The sequence below is a fragment of the Miniopterus schreibersii genome (genome assembly GCF_964146895.1).
Source record: "Miniopterus schreibersii genome assembly, chromosome: 7".
Classification (NCBI taxonomy): Eukaryota; Metazoa; Chordata; class Mammalia; order Chiroptera; family Miniopteridae; genus Miniopterus; species Miniopterus schreibersii.
Window position 1 is genome coordinate 26,167,564 of NC_138108.1, and position 20,466 is coordinate 26,188,029.

A 20,466-nucleotide genomic window follows, 5' to 3' on the forward strand; every position below is an offset into this window, starting at 1 on the left:
CCTCTTTAGGTAAAGTAGCTCAGAGCGCTCTCAAGAATCAATTTTTCATCGTGACCACACCCCGTGTAGGTGACAGGAGTATCACCGTCCTGCCCTTGCCGCTGGGCAGCTGGGCAGCTGGCGGCATGGCACCCCTCCGCCAGCTCCTAGGTGCCTGACCTCCGAGGGTCTCCGCCCCCCGCCGCGGCGCCTCTCCGGATCCTCCGTCCTCCGCGTCGCAGGAGCGCGGCTCCGGGGCTCCGCGGCCTCGGGATTCGCCCTCCGCGCAGCCGCCCCCGCCCCGGCCTCGCTCACCTTCTCAGGAAGGTCCCCTGGCCAAGGTCTGGCTGTCCCCCCGTCCTCTCCCCAGGCCCCCGACGGACGGGAGGCCCCGGCCGAGCGCCCCGCGGGGCAGCGCGCGCAGATGCAGCCGCGGCGTCCGGCGGGAGGGGCGCCCGCGCCGCCGGAGGTGAGCGGGCCGGGCCCTTCGCCCTCCCAGGGCCGGGGCGCGGGGCTGCGGGCGGGCGTCGGGCCCCGGGGCGGTAGGAAGGTGACGGCGGAAGGGAGGCCGGACGAGCCCGCGGGGAGCGGACGGAGGGCAGACCGGGCGGGCCCGCGCGCGGCTCGCGGGCGACGCCTGGAGAGGGAACGGCGGCGAGCAGGGCGCTGCGGGGCGGATCGGGGACGCGCCGCGCCGCGCCCGCCGAGCTGCGCCGGGAACCTCGGGGCGCCCGGACCCCGGCGCCTCCCCGAGCCCGGGCTGGAGACATGGCTTCGCGCGCCCCCGCCGCCGCCGCTGACTCGACACTATCGGCGGGCCGCGCGGGGGGCGCGGCGTAACCCGGGGGTGGGCGGCGGCGCGGAGCCGCCCGAGGAGCGCCGGGCGCCGTGGGAGCGGAGGAAGATGCCGGCACAAAGGCGAGCGCACGCCGGGACCGCTGCGGGGGGCGGCGGGGCGAGCCGCTGAGGGGCGCGCGGGGCGCGCTCTGCTGCCCTGGGTCCCGGGGTCGGACACGGCAGCGCACAGTCCCTCGGCCCCGTGGCAGCGGCCGCCGCAGCCCGGAGCTGCATGCGACGCGCAGCGGCGCCCCGGCCGCCGCCAGCTTTCCCCGCGCGCTCGCGGACCGGCCGGTGGGCACCGGGGCCGCGGGCCGGCCGACTGCGGGGCGCCCTCCCGCCCCGCCGCGTCCCTGTCTGCAGCGCCCCGGGTGAGTGCGCGCCCGCGCCGGGCCCTCGCCGCGCAGGTACCGGCCGGCGGGAGGCGGCTTTGTTTTCCTCGCTCGCTCTCCGACGCTGTCATTCATTTGACATTTCGACTTCCGCCCGAAAACGCGGGTGCGAGACTCCGGGACGCGCCTCCTGGTTTGGTCATCCCGGAGAGCGCAGACTTTGGGGTGCCCTGAGCATCACTGGAGGCATCCTCCTTTTAGATTGGGACGGGCCGCGAACACCCTCCGCCGGGCTTGGGGCCTGGCGCAGCTGGGCTGCAGATTTAGACGTGGACGCCCGGGGGACGTGCGGCTGCAGAGGGCTGGCGCTGCCGCGCCGTCTTTCTCTCCGTTGGCCGCGCTCGCGCTTTCCTTGGTGATTATTATTAGTTTGAGGAACATCTTTGCAAGCGCGTTTATTTCCTGTAGAGTTGGGCGTCTTTGGAGACGATGCAGAGAGCTCACAGAGTTCCGGAGGATCAATAGATCCGACACTCGGAGGAGGCAAGCACCGACGATCGTCCTAGACGGGGTGGACGGTAGGCGGACTTCCCGGAGGCTCCAGCCTTTCTGGCATGTTTTCTGCTTTCACTGTCCTAGAGTCAAGCCAACTTTGAATACTCATTGTATCTATACCTTTGTAAAAGTGGGAAACTTGTCTTTTCTTGAGTAGTTTTCTGTACTTGGTCATTTAGAAAAAGATTTTAACATAGTAGAGTCCTCTATTAGACCTGGTGCAGTTTCATGTATTCGTTTGTCTTAAAGGTATGGTTTTCTTTTTTACTATTTCTTCAGTTCCCTCAAGGGCTCATTTCTTCGTTGCCTAGAGAGAGCTCTTCTCCACCCCCCCCCCCCCAACAGATGGCAGTGTGTTTTGAGAGGTTGTCTTTAAACTGACACTTATATTACCTATACGCAAAGAAGGATCCGTTATTAGGCTCATCTTTGGCTTTACTGAAGCAAGAGGCCTAATTTGAGTGGGGATGTTACTAATGGTGTGAAAATGTGGAGGTTTCTAATCTGTTTGGTCATCAGAAGATTCCTGCAGGGGTTGTTTACATAGTGTGGGGGACAGATGGCATCCCTTGCAGACAGGAGGAGCCCAGCATAAAGGGTCACTGTATTCCTTAGAAATGATCCACTTCACTGTTGGGAGGTGGAGTAGGGTGAGGTAGAGGGTGGGGAAAACATAATTTTGATCTCTCAAGAGAGAGATTATAACCTTACCATCCAGCAGTCTAACCAGTTAATTTCTTCTTTCTTTGTACATTTAAAAAGTCATAATTAAGCTCTTTGTTTTGATTATTTCTTTGGCACCTTTTGGCCTCATTTGTGGTCATGTGAAGCAGTTTAATCAGTTATATTAACAAAAATGTCTTTGCATTTAATATTATCGTACCACTTATGGGGGGAAAACAGTAATAACTTTCTTAGCTCTTGTTCATTCAACAAATGGCTCCTTGGACTCCTAGTGTCTCCTAGCTCAAAGGGCTTTAGTGCAAACTGCATTAATTAATTGAGAAGGAGTTTCTTCCACCATCTCTATGACAGGTGGTTTCCTAACTCCCAGCATTTGCCCCCGCCCCCATGCTTCAACTATGGATAGCTTTACCATTGCCTCCATTACGGCATTGAGCAGTCTTTGGCAATGAATCTTTGTGAATGACTGGAGTCTGTGGAGAAATCAGAGCCATTCTGAACATTTGAGAGATAAGCCAGCTGGAGCTTTTCTGCTCCTACCACTATTGTAGATTGTTTATGTGCTGCAGATTGCAACTAGGTTACAAAATTGGTCTTCCCTCTCTGTGACTGTGAGGGAAAAGATTCCAGTAAATAAATATTCACTAGCCATATGACTAAATTTAATGAAGAACATGAGCAGTGTTTGGTCCCGCTGAATAAAGTATGGAATAAAAATAAGCATTGGCTCTGTTTAAGGTGGGCAATGGGATCTTGGGAGAAAAACATTATTATTCTTTTAAAGCCTTTTCCACCACTGATCTCAGCAAAAGGCAAAGAAACGAAGGTTGTTACCTGTAGTTGAGGGCAGATGCTGTAGCCTTTCTTTTGGATCAATGTGTTTTGCAGGAGAGGTGGCTGTTGGGCTCTGTCCAGTTTCAATGTGTGCTCTGGCATCAAGGAAAGGATCTGTCATTCAAAATACTTGTTAAATCTGTGGGTGGTACCTGTGTACGTCTTGCCAGGTTGCTGTCTCTCTTGTGAAGTGTTCCTTTAAGAGCACTCTGAGGCTCCAGTCCTGGGGCTTGCTGTGGACCTGGCCTGGATCCATTACATTCTAGCATGTTATGGCCTGCTTTCTTGGGTACAAATGGAACCAGTTTTTCATGGTGTGTTGGATAAGGAATTTCCAGGTCCATTGTGAAAAGACATGGCATGAAAGAGAGAGGACTGTATTTGAATTTTGGTTGACCTGACAGAGAGGCAGAGGTTGCTTGTTTGCACACAGGATGCATTTTGTATGGAGGATATGAGTGAGGGATTAGAAAGGTGACCAGACCTTCTGGTTTGCCTACAGCAGTCCCAGTTTATTCTTGTTCATCTATCTTATCAAATTATTGAATGCATCCCCTTTCACATAAAATTGTCCTGGTTTGGATGATAAATTATACGGTCATCCTCCATGTTAAATAATCTTGACTATTTTACCACCCTCTCCTGACCTCACATTTTGAGTCTTGCTTTATTTCAGTCTTTTACTGTTAAATGCAAAGATAAGAAAGGTTAAAAACAAACAAACAAACAAAATACCATATAAAAAATAGCAAGGAAGAAAGAAGACTAAGGTAATTGATTGCTTGTTATCTATTTACACATATAGGAAATAAAATAGTTATGTCCTTAAGTTGTTAGGTGTCTAGCCTGGCTCTGAGACTGTGTTGTTACTGTCTTGAAGAACGATAAGAATTAACACTTGCCCATTTATGTAGGGCTGACTCGAATTGGGACAACTCGTGTGACTCGGGAGAGGAGCTGCAGCAAAACCTGTTTGTAGACCTGATGGGTGCATGGCTGTAGCAGCTTTGAATGCAGATTTCAAGATCTAGTGTTTGGTCCAAGTCTTGGATATTTACTGAGAGTTCTGAACACAAATGTTGTGAAGACTTGACTCCATGTTCTCCTACTTTCCAAGCTCTCTGGGCCACAAGAGTAATAGAAGAGCCTTTGTTTTCTGTCCTCTCTTCTGACTCCAGTCTTGGGTTTGGGTCTCAGCTTTTCATGAAGAGGCCTTGCGGAGGAGAATTTGTGGAGCCTGCTCACCATGTGAAAATTTTTATAGGGGGTTTGAGATTGTGCAGGTGACCTGGTAGAGGTTTGCGTTCGAAAGCTAGATAATGAAGCTTGTAGCACCTATTTCTGCAACAATTGCTATGCTCCTTTGCTAAAGAATCCCGTTTCTAATAGTTCAGTTGCAGTGGTGGCCAGTAGGTGTTACAATTAATTATGGCTGTCACCTTTTCCATACTCTGTTCAAATCCTTAGAAGCTTGGTCAGCATTCCTGAATAAGAAGAAATTTATGCATTTCCTTTATAAGTAGGATGACTATGTAATTTTTTTGTCCAGACAAGGACATATTTTAGAATAAAAGGGTATATACTAACTGGATGGAGCACCAGATCAAGAACTATAATCTGGGGTTCTCCCAGGGAAATTATGAAGTATGATTGTCTTAACTATGACCCAAGTCTAACTTTTTTTTTTTTTTAAAATATATCTTTATTGAATTCAGAGAGAGAAAAGGAGAGGGAGAGAGAGAAACATCAATGATGAGAGAGTCACTGATCGGCTAGCCCGCAACTCGGGCACGTGCCCTGACCGGGAATCGAACCCCGATTGCCTGGATCCTAGGTCGACGCTCAACAGCTGAGCCACGCCCGGCCAGGCAACTTTTTTTTTTTTAAGACTTTTTTATTGATTTGTAAAGAGAGACCAAGGGAGAGGGAGCGTGAGAGAGAAACATCGATGTGAGAGAGAAACATAGATTGGCTCCCTTCTGTATGCCCCCTAATAGGGATTGGGCCCTCAACCTGGGCATATGCCCTGATGGAATCGAACTGGCAACTTTTCAGTGTATGAGACAATGCCCGACTAACTGAGCCACAGTCGTCAGGGTGTCATTAGCTTTTATATGAAGAATACCCATAAGATAGAAAAATGTCCTTAGTGTCTAGATTTGTTCATCATATGTATTTATATGTATTTGTTTACACAAACATTGATCATATGTCTATAGATATGCACATCGTGGGGTTGAAATGAACTAGTTAAGAAGGCCTGATCATTTGGAAAATTGTGGCCTTCATCACCTCTTTCATGGATTGAATTTTGAGCTAAACTCTATGCATCCAGCCTTTCCAAACTTTAGTTCATCTTCTCACCTGTGTAGCTATAATACTGACTTGTTGGTATAATTTTCTTGCTTGAAAACCTTTAACAGCTCTCCATTTTCTGTTTAATGCTCAAAGTAAGATCCATAGACAGTTAGGTGGTTAGAAAGAAAAAGCAATTACAAATTTCATTCATTCCATTACTATTTTATTTATTTACTTATTTATTTAATTTATTTTTATTTTATTTTATTTAACAAATATATCTTTATTGATTTCAGAGAGAGGAATGGAGAGGAAGAGAGAGAGTTGAAACATCAGTGATGAGAGAGTGATCATAATCGGCTACCTCCTGCACGCCCCCGACTGAGGATTGAGCCCACAACCGGGGCATGTGCCCTGACTGGGAATTGAACCCTGATCTCCTGGATTCTAGATTGATGCTCAACTGCTGAGCCATGCCCAGCCAGGCTATTTATTTATTTTTAAATCCTCACCCAAGGATTTTTTTCCATTGCTTTTCAGAGAGAGTGGAAGGAAAAGAGAGAGAAGGGGAGAGAGAGAGAGAAACATTGATGAGAGAGAGCTACATTGATTGGTTGCCTCCCCCACACTCCCTGACTGGGGCTGGGAATCGAGCCTGCAACTGAGGCATGTGCCCTTGGCTGGAATCAAACCCGGAACCCTTTAGTTGGCAGGCCGGTGCTCTAACCACTGAACCAAACTGGCCATGGCCCACTACTATTTTTATTGAGCACCTTCTGTGATTTAGCCTCTAATATAGGTGCTAGGGATAACCAATGAATAAAACAAAGATCCCTGCACTTGTGAAGTGTTCATTCTGTTGGGAATGGAGCAGTGGGAGTGGGAGACAGATGATAAACCAAGTAAGTAAATTATATAGCATGCTAGAACGAGGTGAGTGCTTTGGATGAAAGAGAAAGTAGAACAAGACAAATATGGTTGAATATGCTTCATGGTGAAAGAGACCTTAACAGGGACTTGAAAGGAGATGGGAAGGGTTACTCATGCAGATACCTGGAGAGGGGGGAGTGTTCCACGCAGAGGGAACAGCCAGTGAGAAGGCTCAAAGGTGAGAACGTGTTTGAATGTGTTCAAAGATTAGCGAGAAGATGACCAGCATGACAAAGTGGGATGACCGGGGGGAGTTGGAAATGAGACCAGAAAGGTGGTGTAGGGGCGACAGAGTACGTAGGGCCTTGAGATAGAGAAATTAGGATTTTAGTAGAAATCCCATTATATTCTTTAAACTCATAATATGAAAAAGTGTGCTTATGCTATGAAAATTGCACTGTTTAATATAGCTTACATTACATATAGTGCACTTTACCTTGGTTAATATACTTTTTATGTCATTTGCCTCTTATTTGTTAAAATACCAATTTTTTGTTACTGGTCTTAAATTTTTGTTTCACAAAAATAGGTTAGTGGCTCAAAAGTGGTTCACTGAAGAGTGAAAATAGTGATGAAAATAGTAATGTAAATGTCACAGTTCAGTATGTCATAAACATACTTAGAGAACTGAATCTCACTGCAAATATAAAATGTGACTCTCTATGTATAAAAACAAAGGAATCTGTGGAAGTGATGATTTCCAAACAGCACCTGAAATTGCAAAGTGCAGATGGAAGTATGATGACTGTCTCAAAACTGTTTATGATAGCGTTTACCATCCATTCGCTCCTAATCCCCAGTCGCTGTCTGTTATGAAACTTCGTCTAATAGTGGCATGAAGCCATGGGTGTTGTGGTGTCATTTTCAAACAAAGCACAGTGGCTTCTCTGTTATACTATTGAAGTTTTCCAGGACAAGCACACAATAAAGCTTTCCATTACAAAATTAATGTATTATATTGCTAAACATAGGTAAGAGACTAAAACTCTTGTAGCATCATTAAAGGAACCTCGTAGCAAAAATCAGAATGAGTCATATTATTGAAGAGACACTTGGAAAATCAGCTGGAAAGTTAAAGACACACATTATCCTTAGAGAGAAACCAGAAGGTATTGACAGGATTCCATTGTCAAATGACACGGTTGGCTGTTGCATAATATCATGGAGTCAGAGTGTGAAAGAGCGATTACTATCAAGTACACGCTAGTAGATATTTCACGTTATGGTTGGATGAAACCACCGATGTCATGCAGAGAATGAATCAGCTCTTGGCATTTGTTCAGGGAGGAGTGCTTGGTGATGTTTTGTTCATTTATCGCTGAGAACTCGAGCTATAAGGGAGGAGATTTTTCTGTTCGTGTACCATTGTTTATGAAACTGGAAAAGTTAGTCAGGGGGTAGGACCGGCCATGTACTAGAGTTATGTTCAGATAAGAAGGTGATGGCTTTGTGAAGCAAAGAAGTTGTGCCTAGAAGCCAATCCACAGGCCGCTCCATTCACAGAGAAGATAGAGTGCCTTCTGATCTTGAGGAATTACTAAAAGAAAGAGTGAAAACTGGATACAGTCAAATTGTGATCCCTGGGTGTGTGTGTGCAAAGTGACATGCGGGGGCGGGAAGGTATAACACCCCTCTGTGCAGACGTATGCTGGCTGCTTAGGGAATTGCACTCATATAATGTTTTATCTGTGGCGTAAGGAAAATATTTCTTCACGACAGTGATTAGAAATGATTTCTCTTCTGTCAGGTGGCACACCTCAGCAGTATACTCTGCCCATAGCGAACCACGTTGAGGACGGGGAGGGAAGGTGAATTGTTAAAACATTCTGCCGCAATCTTAGTACTAGGAACTTAATAAAAGAGTTGGAATCTGCATTGACCATAATGGGTTAAGGTGGTAATATTTTCAGTAGCGGACAGTCCTTTAAGTAAGCGTATTACCTCTCAGTGACCCTTTGGAGGAAGAAGAGCACCAAGGTGATTGGTGACAGAGTTGGAACTGTGACCTGTGAGAACAGTTTCAAAGAACTGGGCATGCTGAGCAGCAGTAGAAATTAACTGGACGCAGCAATTTAGGCCGTCTTTTTCTTAAATGTATAGGGACTTTCACACGTCCGTATTTTCATCACTCATTTCCCATAGTACACGGCAGGCAAGACTAGTGATTCCGGTTAGAATTACGTGCTGGAGGAAAATCCAAATTTTGTTCTGCAGTTGAGGAAAGATTGGAAAGGGCCTGCAAGCGAACTAGTTCAGGCTTCCTGTGAAGAAATACCCCTTTCATGCTCTTAACAAGTGGTCAACAAGTCCTTGGGAGGTCATCTCTGTCCTTCCTCCACTCAGCAGTGGGGTGGTGGCCTGTGGGACACTCTGGTTTGCTTTAATCAGGCAGGGCTGCTTTCCACCCCCTGACTCCGCTCCACTCATCTCTCCACAGGAGGCACTTGCCACCTGGGATGCCCGCCAGGTCTGCTTGCTTCTCCAGGCTCCTAGCCCCATCGTATTCCTGTGTACAGTTGAAACAGTGGTTTTCCCCACCATTGCCCACCTTCCACTCCTGGAGAATAAGGCATTCCTAAGAGCGAATGCGGCCCCCTTCCTCAGTGATTGACCCTAACGGTGGGGGTAGGGTGAGGACCATAACTGCGGGGGAGGGGGTAGAGGGAAGCGTGTTTGATTTGACATCTCCCCCACCCCACCACTGATAGTCATTTGGGAATCACTATTTTATAGCAGTAAAGATCTGTTTTAGGTGGTACACTGCTTGTTTCCTCTTAGTCGTTTTGCCAACTTGATTTTAAGCACTCTGAATATATGGAAACTTGGCCGACCCCTCTGTATAATGCCCAGTATTGATCACAGAGTGAATATACAATAATCAGTGCCTGATGGCTGAAGGAACCATCTGTTTCTTTCTCATGGACCATTATGAAAGGCTATTATTTATATATAAGTCAGATATTAAGTTGGCACAGATGCTAAAAGATTAAAATTTTTGTAGCTTTAAAATGGCAAGAAGTCAAGTCTTGGAGGTCTGATTCATTCAGATGATTCTCATCTCAGAAACCTCCTTCTTTTGTAAGTTATTTAACTTATTGCTTTTGAAAGTGTAGTCCACACACCAGCAGCATCTGCATCACCTGGGAGCTTGTTAGATACGCAGACTTTCAGCCCCATGCCAGACCTACTGAATCAGAATCTGCATTTTAACAAGATCCCCAGATGTGTTGTAGACACAGTAAGTTTGAGAAACATTGTTTTAACTCAGAATTCAGGAATTTAGGAGGAACATTTGTCTTCAAAGATAAGTAATCTGGAAACGAAGATTTCATCCATCTATGGCTGAGCTACTCAGTGCTTTCTGTCATGTGGCCTGGAATTACCCCACCTCATGGAGGAGGTTGTCAGGCCAGAAGATCTATCTGTAGGAATGCCCTAAAGTAATTTAGTAAGTGGGTGATACTTAGATATTAGACAGGATGGTGATTTCAAGAAGGTGAAGTGCTGTTGGAGTAAGAAACTAGGAGAGCTTGGCAAAAGTAGAAGACATGGCCATGTAGCCTAAAACCAGAGATAAGGGAGGAGGTCATCCCTTCATGATTGGAAACAACTTGTAACTCTTGGGACTTGTACTCATCTGGAATCCAACCCCTCCAGATGCAGCAGGTCGTAAATGAAACCAAGTGGATGTGTTGTGCGTGGAAACCTTGTGAAGTGGTGAGGATCATAGAAGGCATATCAGAGGGCAAAGAAGTTTCACTGCTCCACTCACCCAGTTGTTGCCACATGGGAATTTGGGTCCAGCATGACCAAATCTTTAAATGAAGCTAAATATGTAAGTTTGTATGTAAAACATCTTTTGAGTGTAATATGTTGGTAATTAAAATGTTTTTAGAACAGCCCAGGTCAAACAAAATTTATACGTGGCCCGCATCTGTTTTGCAGTCCTTGTTCTGGAGCAACAAAACATGTGAGGTGACATGACTACTTGGCTTTTTTAGTGCAGGGCACCAAACACAGGTAGAAGCATTCTGGTCCTGGTAGGGACCATTTTCAAATTTTACTAAGTAAAAGAAATAAAAATACATAAAGAAGGGAGCTGCATTTGCTTTGATGACCTGATTTAAAATATATGCCTGAAGAACCTCAGTAACTAACGGTGTTTGAAGGAAAGAATTATATGCCTAAAGGAATAAAACTTAGGTCCTGTAAACTCTGAAAGGGAAGTAAGCATGGGGTTGGGATGATTGTAGGAAATGGAGACATGGAAACTACTTGGCACCCCCAAACTAGGAATATGCATTGAAAAAGGGTGGGCTGGGAGGCTAGACTCTACTTGGACTTTCTTGTGCTGGGAGAGAAATGTGAGGAGATAGAATTTGAGTTAATTTATCTTTAGCATCTTGTTGATTTGGATGGCTGCTGATATTTAAAGTTTGTTGGAATTGGGTTTTTAATTATAGTTTGCTAAGTTAAAATGAGCACTTTATATATTTTGAGAGTGAAAACTAGGGGAAGGAATCAAAATTCTTTCCAAAGACTTATTATTGATTATATTTCTTGTTAAAAACAAAATTCCTCATGGGTCAGGACTGTTGATTATTTGTCTTTGCATCCTCAGCAATCAGTGAATGTTTGTTGACCTGAAGTGATTATAAGACACAATATAATTTATTTTCTCTTTTGGTAAGTCATTCTGTAGGTATTCATTTTCCTTACTGATTTAAAAAAAATTAACAGCTTTATTGAGAGATTCAATACCATGAAATTCATATTTTAAGGCATATAAATTAGTGGATTTTAGTATATTTACAAAGCTGTGCAACCATCACCATTACATCACTGTGTAATTCCAGAACTCTTTTTTACACGCCCCCCGCCCCCAAAAGAAACTCAGTACCCATTAGCAGTCACTTCTCCAGACCATGGTAACCACTGTGCTGCTTTCTGTCCCTTTAGATTTGCCTATTCTAGACATTTCATATTAGTAGAATTATACAACATGGAGTCTTTTGTGACTAGCATCTTTCACTTATAATGTTTTCAAGGTTGACACATGTGATAGCATGCATCGGTACTTCACTCTTTTTTCTAGCAAATAACATTACATTGTATGGATATACCACATTTTGTTTATCTGCTCATCAGGTGATGAACAATTGAGGTGTTCTCACTTTTTGGCTGCTGTGAATAATACCTCTATGAGCATCTGTGTAAAAGTTTTTGTGTGGATATATGTTTTAATTTCTCTTGGGCATATACCTTGGGATAGAATTACTGGGTGGTATGGTAACTCTACATTTTTCATTTTGGGGTTCTGCCAAACAGTTTTCCAAAGTGAGTGTATTCATTTTACATTCCAATCAGCAGTGTTTAAAGGTTACAATTTCTCTATGTCCTTGCCAACACTTGTTACTGGTTTTTCCTTTTGTATTTTAGCCATCCCAATGGATTCGAGGTGGTATTTTATTGTGGTTTTTATTTGCTTTTCCCTAGTGACTAATAATGTTGAGCATCTTTTTGTGTGCTTATTGGCATTTGTATATATTCTTTGGAGAAATGTCTATTCAAATCCATAGCTAATTTTAAAACGAAGTTATTTATCTAATTATTTTTATATTGTACAAATTCTTTTTATATTCTGGATACTAGACCCTTGTGAGATGTATGACTTGAAAACTTTTTCCTATTCTGTGGATTGTCTTTTCACTTTCTTGATAGTATCATTTGAAGGACAAAAGTTCGTAATTTTGATGAAGTTCATATATATATATACATGACTCATTCTTGTGCATTCAGTGTCATACCTATCCTTGTTGATCTTCTAATTGTTCTATCCATTAGGGAAAGTGGAATAGTGACATCTCCAACCGTTGTCAAATTGTCTATTTCTTCCTTCAACTCTGTTAATTTTTACTCTTGTATTTTGCAGCCTTGTTGTTAGGTACACATATGTTTATAATCATTATGTCTTTTTTTTAAAATTTACCCTTTTTTTGCTACAAAATATCCTTTTTTTCTCTCTAGTAACAATTTTTGTCTTAAAGTCTGTTTTGTCTTATATTAGTATTCCCACTCCAGTTCTTTTTTAGTGACTGTTTGCATGGTATATCTTTATGTCTTTTTACTTTCACCCTATTTGAGTTTCTGAATCTAAGTGTCTCTTTTATACAGAGTATAGTTGTATCATTTAAAATATGTATTCTGACAATCTCTGTCTTTTTATGGAGGGCTTATTTATATTAATTTAATTACCCATCATCACTCAGGATATATGTGTGCTTTCTTATTATTGGTTTTTTGTAGGTCTTATATCTTTCCTATTCCCCGATTCCTCCATTACTTCATTGTCTTGTATTAAATTTATATTTTCTAGTGTATCATTTTAATTCTCTTGTTGTTGCTGTTCTGGAGAAGAGAATTTTTATAGGCCTTTATTTCATCATTTCTGATGATATTATGATTTTTTTTTGAGTTATTTTCTTAGTTGTTGCCCTGGAGATTACAATGAACTTCTTAATGTAAAACAACCTAGTTCAGATGAATTTCAACTTAATTTCAAAAGCATACAAAAACTTTACTCCAATATAGCTCTAGTCCTTGTTTTATACATTTTAAGGCCGTCACTGCACTTTTATAATTATTACCTTATGCAATTGTCTTTTAAATCAGGTAACAGAAAAGGGTTATAAATGAAAATACATTTATATGTCTTTTACATTTAACTATGTAGTTAGCTTTACTGATTCTTTTTATTTCTTTGTGTGGATTTGAGTTAATGTTTGGTGTTTTTCCATTTCAGCCTCAAGGGACTTCCTTTAGTATATCTGGTAAGGCGGATTTGGTAGTGACAGATTCTCTCAGGTTTTGCTTACATTAGAATGCCTTAATTTCTTCATTTTTGAAGGGTACATCTTGATGGGCTTTTTTGTTTTAGTGCTTTCACTATGTAATTCTACTGCCCTCTGGCCTTCATAGTGTCTGATGAGAAATAAACTGTTAGTTTTACTGAGAATTTCTGGTATGTGATGAGACCTTTCTTTTCTGGCTGCATTCAAGTTTTCCCTATGTCCTTTGACATTTTGACTATGATGTGTCTTGGTGTGGATTCTCTTCAGTATATCCTTCTTTGAGTTTGTTGAGCTTCTCGAATGTATAGATTAATGTTTTCACCAAATTTGGAAAGTTTTTGGCCATTATTTCTTTAAGTATTTTTTCTGTCCCTTTTCTCTCCTAGGACTCCCAGTATTCAGGTTTTGTACAGTTGCTGGTGTCCCACAGTTCTCTGAGGCTCTGTTAAATTTTCTTCATCATTATTATTATTTTTGTTCCTAAAACTGGATAATCTCAATTGGCATATCTTTAAGTTCACTGATTCTTTCTTCTGCCTATTTAAATTCAGTATTGAACCCGTTTAGTGAATTTTCTATTTCAGGTATTATACTTTCCAACTCCAGAATTTTTATCTGGTTCTTCTTAAAAATAATTATCTCTGTGTTAATATTCTTTGTTTGGTAAAGCATTGTTTTTATATTTTCCTTAATTCTTTAGACATGGTGTCCTTTAGTTATTTGAACATACAAATCTTAGCTTACTTAAATCTTTGTCTTGTATGCCCCAAATCTGGGCTTCTTAGGGACAGTTTAAAAAATTTTTCAGTTACAGTTTACATTCAATATTATTTTGTATTAGTTTCAGGTGTACAGCGTAGTGGTTAGATAATCAGATAATTTACAGTGTGTTCCCCTCGATACTTCAGTACCTGTCTGGCACCATACATAGTTATTTACACTATTATTGACTGCATTCCCTATGCTCTACTTTATATCTCAGTGACATTTTGTAACTACCAATCTGTACTCCTTAGTCCTTTCACCTTTTCACCCAGTCCCCCAAATCCCCTCCCCTCAGGTAACCGTCAGTTCTCTGTATCTATGAATCTGTTTCTCTTTTGTTTGTTCATTTATATTGTTCTTTAGATTCCACATATAAGTGAAATCGTATGGTATTTGTCTTTCTCTGACTGACTTATTCCACTTAGCATAATACTTTCTAGGTCCATCCATGCTGTCAAAAATGGTAAGATGTGTTTCTTTTTATGGCCAAATAATATTCCATTGTATATGCAGGATGGGGCAAAACTAGGTTTACAGTTGTGAATACACGAAAACACAGTTTATTCTCGTATTATTATTTATTAATTATTGTACTATTTTCCATATGAACAATTGTAAACTTGCTTTTCTGCAACCTGTATGTTCCACAGCTTTTTTATCCACTCATCTATTGATGGGCACGTGGATTGTTTCCATAGCTTGGCTGTTGTAAATAATGCTTCAGTGAACATGGGTGTGTGTATATATTCCTTCGAATTAGTGTTTTGTGTTTCTTTGGATGTATTCCCAGAAGTGGAATTGCTGGGTCATAAGGCAGTTCCATTTTTAATTTTCTGTGGAAAATTAACACTGTTTTCCACAGTGGCTGTGCCAGTCTGCATTCTCACCAACACTGTACAAGGGTTTTCTTTTCTCCATATCCTTGCCAACACTTGTTGGATTCTGACAGGTGTGAGGTGGTATCTCATTGTGGTTTTAATTTGCATTTCTCTGATGATTTGTGATGTTGAGAATCTTTTCATGTCTCTTGGTCATCTGTATGTCCTCTTTGTTATAAACTTTTTTGATTGACTACTTTATTTCCTGTGTATAGGCTATATTTTTTTGTTTATTTGTGTGTGTGGTAAGTTTTTATTGGAAAGTGCACATTTCAAATAACATAACATGGTAACTCTAAATCAGATTTTCCTCCCTCCCCAGGGTTTGGTGTTTTGTTCTTTGTTTTTGTTATTTGTTTCTTTACTTTCACACAGAATACTTTACTTCTGACACTTCCAGTCACCAAATGTTGGAGGTTTTCCTCCACCAAGCAATTCTCTGGGCACCAGGTGGGTGTCCTACAATTTAACTCAATTCTGACACCATCTATCTGGAGATAGTATCAGATCCCACAAGTTAAGGCCTCAGTCTCATGGTACCTCTTCCCACTTTAGATGCCAATTGAAAGTAGGAGGTTCCCAGGTTACCTACAACTTTTGTATGACTTGGCTACAAATCAGAGGTTTCCATGACCTCCTTCCCTTTGGATTAATTTGCTAGAGCTGCCAATAGAATTTAAGCAAATATTTATGTACATTTACCAGTATATTAAAGGATATGATAAAGGGTATAGATGAACAGTCAGAAGAAGAGATACATAGGGCCAGGTCTGGGAAGATCCTGAGTGCAGGACCTCTGTCCCCATGGAGTTGGGGTGAGTCACCCTCCCAGTATGTAGATGTGTTCATTCCCCTGGAAGTTGTCCAAACCCCATACTGTGAGGATTTTTATAAAGGCTTTATCAAGTAGGCATGATAGATCATGAACTCCATTTGAGCCCTTGTCTTTTCTAGGAAAATGGGAGTGGAGGAGGGCTGACAATTCCAAGCTTCTAATCATGGCTTGTTCTTTCTGGTGACCAGGAGCCATCCATGAACCATTCAGGAGCTCATCCAGAGTTGCCTCATTAGAACAAAAGAGATTCTTGTCACCCAGGAAATTACAAGGATCTTAGGAGGTCTGTGTGAGGACCATGGGGAACCAGAGCAGTATATATCTTTTCTGTCGTTTCACTGGTAGACATGCAGGCAAGGATGGGTAGGCTCACTGAGCATGTTAATTTTGTGTTGCTGCTCTGCCATCCCTTAGGGTGCTGTCGTCATCTGCGTGGTTGAAGCTGCCTCAGCCCACACTTGTGTTCCACCCTGTGAGAGGGAGACAGGCGTGCGGCATGGAAGGTGCATGTATCACTTCCACTCATTTGATAACTTAGTTCATCAGTGAGAAGTATTGGTGAGAACTTAGTCCATGACCACAGCAAAACTGCTTGGGGGGCTGGTAGGTGTATACTCTGTTTGGATGGTCAAACGCCCAGCTAAAGCAATATTACTAGGAAGAAAGGGGACGTTAGATTTTGGGCAATGCCTGGCAATCTACCAGTTACTTAACTTGTCTGAATCTTAGTTTCTTCACCTTTAAAATGGTGGTAACCATATTCTCTACCTCAAAGGGTTGTCTGGAGGGTTAGGTAAGGTAATGCACATAAATATAAATTATTTTTTCCTTTTCTGGCATATAAAATATGCTCAATAAATATTAACTTTTAACTTTGAAGATATTTTTCTAATGATGAGAGTAACTATTGCTTTTTTTTTTTTTTTAAATGCTTAGAGAACTCAAGCAATGCTTGTTTTACTTCAGGAAAATTGTACTACCGAAAGCAGTAAAAGGCACTGAGCTACATATATGGAGAGCACAGGAATAGAAGCATATTACCTAGGTTTTTTGTTTTATCTTATTTTTGAAAACATATTATTAATGAAACAGTTCACACTTTTTCTTAGAATGGTTTTAATGTAGATAACACATAAATAGGTTTTGAGGTAAGTAGTCCATTAGAGCAATTTAATTTCACTTGTGAAAATTTTCGTTAGATTTTTCTTTTAAAATGGGTCATCGCTAGAAGCAGTTCATTTATTTGGTAAGATATTCTTAGCATATAGATTTGCTGCAGAAGTGAGAATTCTAAAATGCCTCTAATTTTAAAAGTTGTTTTTCTGATCTTTGGCTGAGGGGAATAAACTATGAAACCTCTTACTAACATAAAGGAACTAAAAAATTCTTTATAATTGATAGTTTTAAATATGTACAAAAGGAGAGAAAACTTACTTATATTGTACACTGACTGATTTTGAAAGTATCTTTTACATATTATTTGCCATTGGTAGTTAGATAGAAACATTTAAATCTGTAACAAATTATTATCTTTAATTTTTCATAACCAGTTATTTTGAACAAAGAAATAACTTTATTTTGGGTTTTAGTGTCCTTATTAGTTTTATCTTGTCAATTGTGAAGGATCATTTATTAATATTTTTGAAAGCAAGACTTAGCAGAAGCCAGTTTTTGGTCAAAAAAATAAAGATGAAAAGTGACTAGGCAGTTATACAGGGGCTGTCATTAGTTTTATGAAATTGTATGTTAATTTGGTTAAAGCAGAGTCTGTTTTCATTGGAAATGCATTTTAAATATGAGAAAACTGACCTTTAAATATATTTGTGTATTAATACCTTACTTTGATGATATGAACATAAGAAGAAATAAACAAGTGAAGAATATGTTGTTTTATTTTTGTTTTTTTTTTATTTAGCATCTCTAAAATGTGTTCATTTGTTGCACACACATTTTTTCTTATTTTTCTGTTTCTTGGGCAAAATGCCAAAAGAGATATGTATGCCATCTGTTTTGTCATCAATTTTAGATTAAATTCCCCCAATTTAGGTTGAGTTCTCATTGTTTTAATCTGCAGCTTTTAGTACTTTTTAAATTGATCTCTAGAATCACTGCTGACTTATTTTGTGGGTGAGCTTAAGATGATCGTTACATGTAAGACAGGGATGGGGTGACACAGCCATCAGCCTTGGAATCACTTAGACTTCATTGTTAACTTGGTGGGGAGCATTGGGCTAAAGACAGCTTTCACTTTTACCCAAGGGTTTCTCTATCTCTGAAGAAAGAAATTGTCTTGAAAAAATTGAAAGCACAGAAACAAAAAGGAGCACTCAGCTTTTATTTAATTAATTATTTTTTAAAAATGTATTGATTTTAGAGAGAGGAAGGGAGAGGGAGAGAGAGATAGAAACATCAATGATGAGAGAGGCATTGATCAGCTGCCTCCTGCACGCCCCCTACTGGGAGTCGAGCCCGCAACCCGGGCATGTGCCCTGACCGGGAATCGAACCGAGATCGCCTGGATTGTAGGTGGATGCTCAACCACTGAGCGCACCGGCTGGGCAGCACTTGCCTTTTAATGTATTATCTACTCGACGACCCTGCTCATTAAACTTTTGGTGCTCTATTTTATTTTTGAATACATTTTTAATTCAATCTATATAGATTTGTAATATTGAACGCATAGTTCAGAGATAACTGTAGTTGCTACCACATCCCAAGGATAAATGTACACTGAAAACTTGTGCAGTAGGAGGCATGAAGTTGAGGAGCGCAAGCTTTTATGGGAGAAATAAGGCCGTGGGGAATAAAAAAATAATGAATGTTAAAAATAAAAATATTTTTTCTCTGTTTTGATCATTACTATTGAAAAATTAACTGCAAAAAAGCTGAAAAAAAAGAAAACGCTCTCATACACTTTTCATCTGTACCAGTCAGTGGTTAACATTCTGTCCTGTACACATACTGTGCATGTGTTTTTCCGAACTTAAAAAAAATAAGTCGCAGACACCATTACACATTACTTCTAGGCACTTTTGTTTCCTAAGAATAAAGACATTTTGCTACCATATCCCAAATTACCATTATTATCATCATTGTTGAACCCAAGAAAATTAACTATAATTCAGTGATATCGTTGTCATGTGTATTTCATGTTGAAATTATCCCACGACTTTTAAAAAAAATCCAGGATGCAGTAAAAGTTCATGCGTTGTACTTGATTGTCATGTGTCTTCCTTCTGTTTTGTTTTATGACATTGATTGTTTTGAAGAGTTTAGACCAGCTGTAGAATGTTCCACATTTTGGATTTGTCTGCTGTTTCCCAATTTTTAGATTAGGTTAAGCATTTTTGAAAAGGAGACAGCTGAGGGGATATCACCCATTGCACCACACCTGCAGGCACATGAGGCCCGGTTATCCTGCTGTTGGTGATTATGGAGTGGGGTCGCTTGATTAAGTGGTGGCCACTGCAGCTTTTCCAGTATATCTGTCCTTTTATGACTAGTAGGTAATCTGTGGGTTGATGGTTGAGATCATGTAAACATCCTGTTCCTTAATAATCTTTTCCCCAAGTACTTTTAGCTTTCATAGGTGACACTTGCCTGAGTCAGTTACACTGGAGATTGCAAAGGGATTGTTTTCATTGCTTTTTCATCTAACAGCTGGCATTCTGCAGGAACTTCCCTCCCCCATCCTCCCCCTGTTGATATGGATTCATGGATTCTTTAAATTAAATCTGTTATAACTGATTGTCAATATTATACTGTTAGATGCACCAGTTATCCTAGATCCGGTGCCTCCTGTGTTCTTTACACACGACTCCCGTAGTCTTTGAGCCCTTTCCTGCTTTTGGAAATGAATATTTTTAAGTGACTGAAATAAAGTTATATTTACTTTCTAATAAAGTAAATAAAAATATCCTAGGCCTTTTATACAATTAAATTAATTTTCTTCTATTATCAATTGTTTGATGGAAGATTCTCCTTTCCTGTAGTTTAGGGATATGTGCATAACTTGATTTACTGAGATTATAAGCATATCTAGAGGTCAATTTTTGATGTCTTTCTCAAAGCTGATCCTTTCCTGATTTATGATTCAGAATTAAAATTCTGGAGTGATGCCTCCTGGGACCCTCTGTTGTCCCAGAGAAGAATAGCATGATGCTTAAGATAGAAAAAAAGCTTTGGGACAGCCTTCCTCATATGTATTTTCTCCCTGTCTCTCCTTCCTCCCATTCACTTTGGAAATACGGTATTTACTGGTGCTGATTTTCCATGATCTTTCCCAAACTTTAATTGCAAAAACCTCCACTACTTCTCTGCTATCCACTTTACCTCCTTTTTTTATTTCCAACCTGTCTTTAAGCATTATTCACTAAATTGCCATTGAAAATTTGTGGTGGTGTTTCTAATTTTGTTGGAGTTTGGGAGGGGGTGGAGGGGGGAAGGGACGGAGCCTGTGAAGGATCGCTGACATTATTCCATCTATCCGTTACCTTTGGATATTCTGTTTAACCACCTGCGAATCTATTCTGCACATTGTTTAGGCTGAATTTTTCTCTTCTTGGCCTCAAGACTGTTTTAAGAGACTCCAATGCGTTGCTGAAATCTAGATATGCTGGCTAAAAGCATTGTCATAATCCACCATTGTTACATTGCTAAAAAGAAAATAGTGTTTTCATAACTTATTC

The 20,466-nt window shown here is 41.2% G+C and overlaps 1 protein-coding gene across 6 annotated transcripts in view; it reads left to right on the forward strand.

The window, feature by feature from the left end:
- Positions 1–363: 363 nt before the first annotated feature.
- The window catches only part of HECW2 (HECT, C2 and WW domain containing E3 ubiquitin protein ligase 2), a 292,351-nt gene continuing 272,248 nt past the window's right edge, over positions 364–20,466 (forward strand). For 3 of the 6 annotated variants that reach the window (XR_013999195.1, XM_081142782.1, XM_081142786.1), the window contains exon 1: positions 364–448. The gene's annotated coding sequence lies outside the window, so the exon portion shown is untranslated. Of the gene's footprint in view, positions 449–1,120; positions 1,188–1,432; positions 1,727–20,466 lie in introns of those variants that run through there. The other 3 variants (XM_081142785.1, XM_081142783.1, XM_081142784.1) reach the window with 3 other exon arrangements.